The sequence below is a fragment of the Triticum dicoccoides genome, chromosome 3A, assembly GCF_002162155.2.
Source record: "Triticum dicoccoides isolate Atlit2015 ecotype Zavitan chromosome 3A, WEW_v2.0, whole genome shotgun sequence".
Taxonomy (NCBI): Eukaryota; Viridiplantae; Streptophyta; class Magnoliopsida; order Poales; family Poaceae; genus Triticum; species Triticum dicoccoides.
This window is the reverse complement of record NC_041384.1, coordinates 37822185-37830731: the sequence shown is the minus strand read 5'-3', so window position 1 is coordinate 37830731 and position 8547 is coordinate 37822185.

The following is an 8547-nucleotide window of genomic DNA, read 5'->3' as shown; positions in this document are numbered from 1 at the left end:
GGGCCACGACGAGGCGCGGGCGACGGCGACGGTGGGCGATGGTGGGGGCGGCGGGCGGCGTCAGGGCAGCCTGGCGGCGTCGATGTCGTCGGCGTCGTCGGGGGCAACTACGAATGAGAAGTGAAAATTTCCTAATTGTCATCTTATATAGCAATGTTATTAGTCCCGGTTCGTAGCACCAACCGGGACCAAAGGTCTCTTTTCAGCAGCCCAAAGGGCGGGAAGCGAAGGCCTTTAGTCCCGGTTGATGGCACCAACCGGGACCAAAGGCCTTGTGCTGCCCCGCGTCAAAAGTTTAGTACCACCTCGCTAACTGAGAGAGCTCGAGAGGGGTTTATAAGCCCCGTCGTGGCTGCTCTTTCGAGCTCCTCTCAAATGCAGGCTTACGGGCCTAATCTTACACTATGTTGTCTGTGGGCCTATTGGGCCTTCTGCGGGCCTGAATCCTGGCCCAGGTTGGGTTTCTAGTCGTATTTAGGCCGTGGTGGCCCAATAGGTGGCATTTTTTTATTTTTTTTCCAGTTTTTTGTTTTGTTTTTGCATTATTTATTTTCTTTTGTTTCTTTCTTTTTTTTAATTCTTTTTGCTTTTAGTTTTAGAAAAATTATAAACTTTCCGTTAGTGTCAGTAGTTTTCAAATTTGAATAGTTAAAATTTGAATTCTTTGAAATTTATGTGAATCACAAGTTTGTGATAAACTTTGCTAGAAAAATAGTTTTTTTCCCAGTGTTTTTTTATTTTGTTTTCTGCATTATTTATTTTCTTTTGTTTTTTGCTTTATTTTTTAATTCTATTTGCTTCTAGGTCAGCAAAATTATAAACTTTCTGTTAGTGCCATTAGTTTTCAAATTTGAATTGTTTGAAATTTGTGTGAATCACAAGTTTGTGATTAACTTCACTACAAAAATAGTTTTTTTCCTATATTTTTGTTTTTTGCATTATTTATTTTCTTTTGTTTTTTGCTTTAATTTTTAATTTCTTGCTTTTAGGTTAGCAAAATTAAAACTTTCTGTTAGTGCCATTAGTTTTAGAATAATTATAAACTTTCTGTTAGTGCCATTAGTTTTCAAATTTGAATAGTTAAAATTTGTATTCTTCGAAATTTATGTGAATCACAAGTTTGTGATAAACTTTACTAGAAAAATAGTTTTTTTCCAGTTTTTTTGTTTTGTTTTCTGCATTATTTATTTTCTTTTGTTTTTTGCTTTATTTTTTAATTCTTTTTGCTTTTAGGTCAGCAAAGTTATAAACTTTCTGTTAGTGCCATTAGTTTCCAAATTTGAATATTTAATATTTGAATTATTTGAATAGTTAAAATTTGAATTGTTTGAAATTTGTATCTTTTGTCTTCCCATACACGCCCAAGAACCCTAGAAGGTTCACGCAAAGGTTCTTCGTCACGTGTATCACATCGATTGAAGAGCGGACCTCTAGGTCTTTCCAGTAGGTAGGTCCCAAAATATAGATTTCTTCTTCCACATGGGTGCGTGTCCCTCAGCGTCATTCGAAACAGCTAGTCAGCCGGGACCCTTTCCAAAAATTACGTGTAAATCATTGACCATATCAAGTACGTGATCACCGGTACGCATGGCGGGCTTCTTCCGGTGATCTGCCTCGCCTTTGAAATGCTTGCCTTTCTTTCGACATTGATGGTTGGTCGGAAAAAATCGACGATGGCCCAGGTACACATTCTTCCTGCATTTTCCAGGTATATACTTTCAGTTTCTTCTAAACACTGCGTGCATGCGTGGTATCCCTTGTTTGTCTATCTTGAAAGGTTATTGAGAGCGGGCCAATCATTGATGGTTACAAACAGCAACGCGTGCAGGTTAAATTCCTCCTGTTTGTGCTCATCCCACGTACGTACACTGTTTCCATTCCACAGCTGTAAAAGTTCTTAAACTAATGGCCTTAGGAACACATCAATGTCGTTGCCGGGTTGCTTAGGGCCTTGGATGAGAATTGGCATCATAATTAACTTCCGCTTCATGCACATCCAAGGAGGAAGGTTGTACATAGATAGAGTCATGGGCCAGGTGCTGTGATTGCTGCTCTGCTCCCCGAAAGGATTAATGTCATCTGCGCTTAAACAAAACCATACATTCCTCCGGTCACTTGCAAACTCATGCCAGTACTTTCTCTCAATTTTTCTCCACTGCGACCCGTCAGCGGGTGCTCTCAACTTCCCGTCTTTCTTACGGTCCTCACTGTGCCATCGCATCAACTTGGCATGATGTTCGTTTCTGAATAGATGTTTCAACCATGGTATTATAGGAGCATACCACATCACCTTCGCAGGAACCCTCTTCCTGGGGGGCTCGCTGTCAACATCAGCAGGGTCATCTCGTCTGATTTTATACCGCAATGCACCGCATACCGGGCATGCGTTCAGATCCTTCACTACTAGGGAAAACCTTATACACAGAAGTTTATCAGCAGCGCGGTCTAAAATGAGGCGCTACTACTAATTAGTAGTAGCGAGGGGTATAAAACCCACGCTACAACTAAGTTGATAGTAGTGGCGAGGGTAACAAACCCGCGCTACTACTAAGTGGTCTGCACCATGCCCCCCGAGAAAAACCATAATACTAGCGAGGGGTATAAAACCCGCGCTACTACTAAGTTGATAGTAGTAGCGAGGGATATAAACCCGCGCTGCTACTAAGTGGCCTCCACTTTTGCACCATCCACCCCGGCCCGATCCACTTCCACCCTATCACTCTCTCTCCCTCTCATCCCTAAAAAACTCTCTCATGCCGGCTCCTCTCCCCACGATCTCCTCGCCACCGCCGCCGCCACCCCATCCCCCGCCCCGCATCTCTCTTTCTCTCTCTCGACAACACTCGAGCAAATCTCCGACGACGGGCCTCCTCTATTTCGGCGGCGGTGGAGGATTCCGGCACACGCGGCGAGGCATCCGTCCTTCCATGACGGCCTGATGGGCGGAGCGAGGTGGCACGACATCCACGGCCTTCACCCCCAGCGGCGGCGTGCGTCGAGGAGTCGGGGGCTCTAACATGAGGCGCGGCGCCGCTCTCCCCTGCACGACGGCAGTGGCCTCCCGCCGGTGGTAGTTACGGATTTTCTCGCGGCAGATCTGAGGTCAGCGGGTCTCCGACGCCGCGGGTGGTGGTCGCGGATGCCGACGCAGGGGATGGTGCGGGCTGCGCGTGGTGGTGGGGGACGCCGACGTGCTGCGCTCTGGTTTGTTTTCTCGCCAATGCCCATGCGTTGCAACGGGAAGAAGAAATGTTATATGGGTGATACAACATCATCATGTACTTTATTTGGCTATCAAGAATTAACTCAACAAAATACTTTATTTGGCTCTATACAACATCATCATGTACACTGCACATATCTATTTAAATAAAAATATTTCTTCATATCTACCTCCTAATACATTGCTCTTACAAGGTCAAAAACCTAATGCTTTTCCAAAATATATCTACTTATCTGAAAAAACATTCTGGAATTCCTTCCACATGTTTGAGTCAAAAACTGAAACCGCCATAATTATCCAATTAAGTGCAAATGGAAGTCGACGAATTCATAAGCAATACATTCCCGATTAAAATTCAACTCACATGTGCCGGAATCCTCCACTTCTGAGTCACAACTTAGAACAAAGAGTAATGCAAGAGATAGGAACCCATGTGTGTAGCGATTTAACAAGCAATTTAAAGTCAAAATCATCAGGATCAATAGCTTACCTATCCACCCTGTTATGGTCCACGCTGTCCTTGCAGCAATAAGTGTACGAAAGAAAAATAAGAGTGCTGCTTGGCTGCACCTTGTGCTCACGTCCAAACTTTAGGTTCAGCAAAGAAAAGCTAAAAAAGAATTTAGCTCATGCAAGTGTCACCACACAAATAGACTAACGACTGATATGCTATTTTAACCAAATCGGGCATTTCGTCAAGCATGTAGTGCACAGTGAGATATAGCAGGCACACATCGTCTTAGAGAGGACTTCTCCCTCGGACAGGCCTAGGTCCAGCATCTCAACAACCAAGCGATTCATATTGGTATTGTGTCCCTAGGAGCGTTTGTCAGGATGCTATCTGTACCCAACGAACTGTCGATTTCTTCAGTTAAATTGCCAACACCTTCAGTTAATGCTTGAGTAATCCACAGCAACTCTTCGCTGCCGGTTGAAGCGTGGAAAGCTGCAAGTCGAGGTGGTACTAACAACAAGCGAGACCTTCAGCCACAACAATCAAGCAAGTGCTAGATCACAGGCTACACTAAGCAAGTAAATGACGTGCTTCACACACACTGCCTAGTACAAAGCAAAAACTAAAGGAGAACAGAAGATAACTACATGAACTTCGCTTCGCATTATGTGGTAGTCGTCGTGCTTGCAGGGGAGGAGGCCAGATGAGGCAAGCCTGGCCTAGCCGCCGACGACGGCCAAGGGTGCTCGATTGAGCTCGTGGATGATGTCTCGTCTCTTGACGGTGAAGTCAGCAAAAGACCGAATGACATGGTTCCTGTCCCTGTAAGTAGCAGTGCTCTCTTCCTATAATTGCTAGAATGTAGATTGTATATATGTTCTGATCAATGCAAATGCTGAGCCATGTTCCACTTTTACTGCTCTACGTTATATTTTTACTACCTGAAGGGGTTAAGTACAACAGTTTTGGGTTTCTACAGTTACAAGGGCTTCAGAGTTCCACCTTTTTTGTATTATCTAATTATGAAATAACAAGCATGCTCTGAAGTTTAGAGGGGTTGTGATTGCTAGTTCTTGCTAGGTAATCATAAGAATGCTTGGGTTATTACTCAAGGACGCCGGACACTATTTCCTGGATAATATGTTAAATGCAGAATTATCGATCTTCCTTAGTGGATGCCCATGGTTCGATCATGTGTCGGTTCCTATCAATGCAAGTGCTGAGCTACGTTCCATTTTTACTATTCTGTGTGATAGTTCTTGCACTTTACTACGTTCCCTCTTAAGGCGGGCCACCTTTCACACTAATAATGAGTTTGTTGCGCATTAATCTAGAAAATAGAAGTTCAGAACCTGCACCTCTAACTCTATGTCGATGATCAACAAGCTCATTCTTTCGCGATTTTCGTTCACATGCATGTGTTCCCTTGAAGATCAGTGTTATGTCTTAGATTCTGTTGCTTACTCATTTTGCTAATGCAGCATGTCCCTAAAACAAACGGAGACATTCCTTCCTTTGATGAAGCCTTTTCAGATCACCGGAGACTTCTCGACAAGTTGGTGCTGTATGGCCTGGTCATCTAGTTCCTCAACCCCAAAGGTCTGTTATTTATTTCCTTCATGGTGTCTCTGCATACTCGCTGCTTGCTTCTGCTTACCATGTGGAGGTGCAGATGGGGATTACTAACTTGTTTGTGTCCTATTTTCTGTCGATGCAGTGCAAGCGTCCATCGCCGCAAACACATGGGTGGTTAGTGGGACTCCCCAGACCAAGAGTATGGATCCATCTCACTTCTCTATCATTTGGCCATGATGATGATGATGCAAGTTGTAACATTCTTAGATTGGATTTATGGATGCATCGCTTTAATGCAACAGCTAACCCTCATTCGCATCCATTCAGGCGAGATCCATTGCTTGTTATTCCTTAATTATCCTAGTCAATCTGAACAAGTTTATAACATCTCTCTATGTACCCGATTAGTCTTGTATCCCTGAAGCCATGCACTTTGGTCTTATAGTTCACAGCAAGTGGTCTGATGGGCCGTTGTTTGTCCTTGTTGGTCTGCTTTCGTTTTGGAAAATCATCCTATAAGATTTGTGCTATCCTATCGAGCAATTGATCTGATGGGTTGTGAGCTTTTTAGCTGTCCAACATCACCCTATGGCAGATAATCATTTCTATTATGTGTTAATGCTTTCCTTTTAAACTACTTCAAAAAACCAAAGAAATTGGATTCTTTTAGCCGTATTATCCTTTGAACATCTATATGAAATGATCTAAGTTTAAGTATATTTAGTTTTGAATAAAACTAAAGGCAATTAATGTGAAAATTAGATATGTCCTATTACCTGGCAATATATAGTTCATCTAGGCTTGGTTGGCAATATATATTATCTAGACATTAATTTCATTTGTTTGTAGCTATTACATAGGTGATCTCTTGTTAATAGAAATCACTCACTTTTTTGTTTTCGTATATTTATTCCCGTAGCTACTGTACATCACAACATGCAAGGAAATATATGTCTGTTGAAATTTTATTTTATTTGTTCTTTGCTCTTTACAGAAATCTTGGATTCATAAATGGGCGAAGCACATAAAGGAGAAGAAGATGATTGCAAGGATGGAGAGGGAGCAAATCATTTGGAGGGATAGAATGCCACTGTTTAGTGTTTTTATGCATTTTTTTTGCTTTCAACTGTGTTTGCACTAGCTGGGAATAAGTGAATAGGCAATAAGTGTAGATGTATGGATATGCTCTAATGCTCCAGGTTTACTATAAATCTTCGATTTGGAATGATGTGTAATGATGCTGGTTTATTACAAATCTGGGCTTGTTTTTAGTTGTTATAATTGTATGCATAAAATGGAATTGATGGATTTTATTTTTTTAATTCCTAATTAGTTAGTAGTAGCGTGGGGGTGAAATGGAGCCCTACTAGTATTCAGGATACTAGTAGCGTGTGGTACTATAGACGCGCTACTACTATTTCGTTACTAGTAGCGCGGGTTTACCCCGCGCTACTACTAACTATTAGCTGTAGCACGATACTAGTAGCGCGGGTACCCGCGCTGCTAGTAGCCATTTTACCCGCGCTGCTAGTAGCCTTTTTCCTAGTAGTGCTTGTACGCACCGCGGTAGAGGATGCAGTCATTAGGGCATGCATGTATCTTCTGCACCTCCAATCCTAGAGGGCATACGACCTTCTTTGCTGCGTATGTACTGTCGGGCAATTCGTTATCCTTTGGAAGCTTCTTCTACAATATTTTCAGTACCTTCTCAAATCCTTTGTCAGGCACAGCATTCTCTGCCTTCCACTGCAGCAATTCCAGTACGATACCGAGCTTTGTGTTGCCATCTTTGTAATTGGGGTACAACCCTTTTTTGTGATCCTCTAACATGCGATCGAACTTTAGCTTCTCCTTTTGACTTTCGCATTGCGTCCTTGCATCGACAATGACCCGGCGGAGATCATCATCATCGGGCACATCGTCTGGTTCCCCATGATCTTCAGCAGCTTCCCCCGTTGCAGCATCATTGGGCACATCGTCTGGTTCCTCTTGATCTTCAGCAGCTTCCCCTGTTGCAGCATCACCGTATTCAGGGGGCACATAGTTGTCATCGTCCTCTTCTTCTTCACCGTCTTCCATCATAACCCCTATTTCTCCGTTCCTCGTCCAAACATTATAGTGTGGCATAAAACCATTATAAAGCAGGTGGGTGTGAAGGATTTTCCAGTCAGTGTAAGACTTCATATCCCCACATTTAGGGCATGGACAACACATAAAACCATTCTGCTTGTTTGCCTCAGCCATTTCGAGAAAATCATGCACGGCCTTAATGTACTCAGAGGTGTGTCTGCCACCGTACATCCATTGCCGGTTCATGTACGTGCATTATATATAATTAAGTGTGTCAAAAACAATTACAGAACATCATGAATAGATAATTAAGTTACCAAATTAATAGAAGTTCATCATCACATTAAAACCAAAGTACATACGTAGTTCTCATCTAACAACATATAGCTCTCGAGAGCATCTAATTAATTAAACCATACATTGAAACTAGGTAAAATATTTCAATGCGAAAGCAAATGCGATCGTAATCGCAACCAAGGTGACAATTGATCCAACGGCATAATGATACCAAGCCTTGGTATGAATGTCATATTTTCTAATCTTTCTCATCTTCAACCGCATTGCATCGATCTTGATCTTGTGATCATCGACGACATCCGCAACATGCAACTCCAATATCATCTTCTCCTCCTCAATTTTTTTATTTTTTCCTTCAAGTAATTGTTTTCTTCTTCAACTAAATTTAACCTCTCAACAATAGGGTCGGTTGGAATTTTCGGTTCAACTACCTCCTAGATAAATAAAATCTATGTCACGTTGGTCGGCATAATTGTCATAAACAATAAATGAACCAAATATTTATAAAAAGATAATATATACCACATCCGAATCATAGCCAGGACGAGGGCCGACGGGGGCGGATACCAAAACCATCGCACTATATAATAACAAGCAATAATAAAAGTAAGAAAATTAGACAAGTATCTGTCTAGCTAAAGTAAGAATTTTTTCTTGCAGAAAGAAGATAAGAATAAGAGGCGCACCACGGTGGTGCCGGCGACGAGATCGGTGCGGGCGATCCACGACGGTGAAGACGGGAGTGGGACGTGACGGGCCGCTAAACCTAGACAAATCTCGAGGAAAATGGAGCTTTGAGGTCGAGCTTCGAGAGGAGAAAGCTTAACTAGTGTGGCTCGGGCATTTCATCGAACACCTCATGTGCATAGGAGGTGAGTTAGAGCACCACAAAGCTCTCCCCTCGCCGGCCAGAAAAAACAGAGCAGTG